Source organism: Suncus etruscus, chromosome 14 (assembly GCF_024139225.1).
Source record: "Suncus etruscus isolate mSunEtr1 chromosome 14, mSunEtr1.pri.cur, whole genome shotgun sequence".
NCBI classification, from domain to species: domain Eukaryota; kingdom Metazoa; phylum Chordata; class Mammalia; order Eulipotyphla; family Soricidae; genus Suncus; species Suncus etruscus.
The window spans coordinates 13,276,603-13,280,313 of record NC_064861.1 but is presented as its reverse complement, the minus strand read 5'-3'; the positions used below and the strand labels follow the sequence as shown (position 1 = coordinate 13,280,313).

Sequence of the window (3,711 nt, the reverse complement as noted above, 5' to 3'; positions counted from 1 at the left end):
ATATTACAGTGAATAAAGCATTTGCCTTGCATGTGGCTAACCTCGGTTCAATCCCTTGCAACACATATCATCCCTTGAGCAATCAGCTGTTAAGTTCTGAGTATAGGACAGTTTCTAATTTTTTTGTTCAAAAACAAAACAAAACAAAATTTGACTTAAAATATTTTGCTTTCTAAAACTAAAAGTTTAGCACAAATGGGAAGAACCTGAATTCAATCTTTGTTTTTTAATAGCACTTACACACTATATATACATTGTGGCCCCTAACATTACTGTGACTAGAAAAGAAAATAGACATGATTTGTGACCAAAGATGATTAAAATCAGATCAAGTACCTCTACTGATTAAAATGAAATGAAGCTACTTGGGGCCGGGCGGTGGCGCTAGAGGTAAGGTGCCTGCCTTGCCAGCGCTAGCCTTGGACGGACCGCGGTTCGATCCCCCGGTGTCCCATATGGTCCCCCAAGCCAGGAGCGACTTCTGAGCGCATAGCCAGGAGTAACCCCTGAGCATCACTGGGTGTGGCCCAAAAAAAAAAAAAAAAAAAAAGAAATGAAGCTACTTATCAATGGCAGGAAAAGAAAAATGAATGAAAAATTCTGTGGATATCAAGAGCACATTCTGGAATAAATGTCATCCAGGAAGTACAATATTTCTTCTAAACAAATAGAAAAATAAAGAATTTAAAAATTTAGAGGAATTAGGAAAAGCACAACCAAGTAATGTATTCAAGGTACAGCATGTAAGTGTATGCATGCAGCAATACCCTACCCTGTATGGTTTCCTAAGCACTTCCAGGAATAATCACAAAGTCTATATGGGTGTACTCTCCAAATCAAAAAGAAGAGGAGCTATAACTAAAAAAATGATAAGAATGAGAAACATGAATTATTATTTGCCAGATAATTGAATACTCTAGAAAAACATGAATTATAAATTGCTAAGGTCATATTAGAAGCATATGGAAAATATGAAAACAACAGTAATTAGTCAGTAATTTTATAGATATTTATAAACTTCCCAGCACACATCACATAGAATGAGAACAAGCAGTGTTGGCGGGCATGTGGAGAGAAAGGAAATCTTATCCACTGCTGGTGGGAATGCCGTCTAGTTCAACCTTTATGGAAAGCGATATGGAGATTCCTCCAAAAACTGGAAATCGAGCTCCCATACAATCCAGCTATACCACTCCTAGGAATATACCCTAGGAACACAAAAATACAATACAAAAACCCCTTCCTTACAGCTATATTCATTGCAGCACTATTTACCATAGCAAGACTCTGGAAACAACCAAGATGCCCTTCAATAGATGAATGGCTAAAGAAACTGTAGTACATATACACAATGGACTATTATGCAGCTGTCAGGAGAGATGAATTCATGAAATTTTCCTGTACATGGATATACATGGACTCTATTATGCTGAGTGGAATAAGTCAGAGAGAGAGACACACACACAGAGAGACAGACAGAGAGACAGAGAGATAGAGAGATGCAGAATGGTCTCACTCATCTGTAGGTTATAAGAAAAATGAAAGACATTCTTTCAATAATAACTTTCAGACACAAAAGAGAAAAGAGCTGGAAGTTACAGCTCACCTCATGAAGCTCACCACAAATAGGGATGAGTTTAGTTAGAGAAATAACTACATTTTGAACTATCCTAACAATGATAATGTATGAGGGAAATAGAAACCTGTCTAGAATATAGGTGGGGGTTGAGTGGGGAGGAGGGAGATTTGGGACATTGGTGATGGGAATGTTGCACTGGTGATGGGTGGTGTTCCTTACATTACTGAAACACAAACACAATCATGTATGTAATCAAGATGTTTAAATAAAATATAAAAATATTTCAGTACTGTATATTTTCAATAGTGAATTTTCTTTTTCGTTGTTTTTAATATGGAATGCTTCATAAATTTTCATGTTATCATTGGGCAGGGACCATTCTAATCTCTGTATCATTCTAATTTTAGTGTACGTGCTGTGAAAGCAAGCACCAATTGTGAATTTTAAACATAAATATAATATAATTCTCCAAAAATAAGGCACACTTACAAACTCACTTTATGAGATCAATGTTAGCAATATCACAGCAAAGATTTGTAATAGAAGTACACATTAGTACTCTTTCTAAACAGATATAGAAAGATATTGAACAGAATATTCACAAATCTAATCAGAAAGTTTGCTGAGTTATATTTTTATGTGTATGGGATTTATCTCAACGGTTCATATATTTTTTGGCATATGGAAATTAATGAGTTACAGCTCTTAAAAATAAATAATGAAAGGTTAGTTAAATGTCTCAATAAATATCTTCAAACATTTGAAAATGCAATGCATTAATATGGCAAAAAATGTCCAAAAATTAAATTGAGAGCAGCAGAATAGAATAATAGGGTGGATGAAAATCCTGAGCTTGTATACTCAGAGGTGAAAGAAAACTTTTATTTTAAGCAAAAATAGGAACTAAAGAGTGATGCTTATGTTTATCATTTCAACAAGGTAAACAACATCCAATACAGAATCATTAGGCAGTAAAAAGTACATAAGATAACATTAGAAAATGCCACATACAATGGTTCCCAAGAACTATATTGAAAATTATTTTTTTATTTTTGTATTTTAGGTACCATTTGATATTTCCCATTTGTGTTATTTATCTCACTTAGTTTATTTCTTAGGTCTTTAAATGAAAGTTCAGTTCAAGTTTAAGTAAATAATCCTTTTCATTTTATGTTAGTTTAGTCAACTGTCATCACCTACTACTTAAATTTATTTTCATCACCAACTACTTAAATGTATTTGATTTATCATTAGCAAATTTAATAATAGAATATTGACTAAATTGTAATACTCTTTACATATGCTACATCTGGTCAAAAAGATTCTATAGCTTTTTAGAGCTTGTAAATAAATCATTTACTTAATACATCATATATGACATAATATAATTCTGAAATAATTAAATTCCCATGGAATATAGAAAATACTTTGCAGAAAAATTCATGCCAAATTAAATTCCCATGGAATATAGAAAATACTTTATAGAAAAATTCATGGCATGAATATATATATATATATATACCATTGTAAAAATATGGCAGAAGGGGTAACAGGCCATTTACAAAATGTTCAGTTTAATGTAATAAACTGAAGATTTAGTGCAACATTTTAACAGATAAATAATACTATAATGGCTCAAGGACCTCTGACAGAATCTCAGTGTTTACAATTCATTAAACAAGAACTCAACATGTTGATGAGAAAACTTTACAAAAGTGTAGCTTGGCTTTTAGAAAGGCTTAGCCTTTTAAGGTTTGGTATTGAAAGAAAACAGAAGACCCCAGTATACAAGGTAACTTGCTTACTAATTCACAAAATGGACCACCAAAAAATTTTAATGAGGATATTTTAATATTTAATTAAAAATTTTAATTTAAACATTTTAATGAATCATTTTAATTGATTCAATAGTCAATTTTAGTCAATAAAGATTAGGGAAGTCTGTTAAATATGATAATGAAGAGTCATTATCCAAACTTAAATACCCATTTTCAGAGCATAACATTTTATTTCTGAATAATCTAGAATCTAGATTCTAGATGTACAAATTATGAGAATTTACTAGTAGTTTACTGTGAGATTTTAATTAGCAGGCAGAAAAATATTCACAGTCATCAATAGGAAGGGTGGCT

The 3,711-nt window shown here is 32.2% G+C and overlaps 1 non-coding gene across 1 annotated transcript; it reads right to left on the bottom strand.

Moving 5' to 3' along the window:
• Nucleotides 1-1,906: 1,906 nt before the first annotated feature.
• On the bottom strand, nucleotides 1,907-2,010 carry LOC126029252 (U6 spliceosomal RNA). Its single transcript, XR_007502888.1, has one exon. It is a non-coding gene; the product is annotated as a U6 spliceosomal RNA (small nuclear RNA).
• Between the last annotated feature and the right edge of the window lie 1,701 nt (nucleotides 2,011-3,711).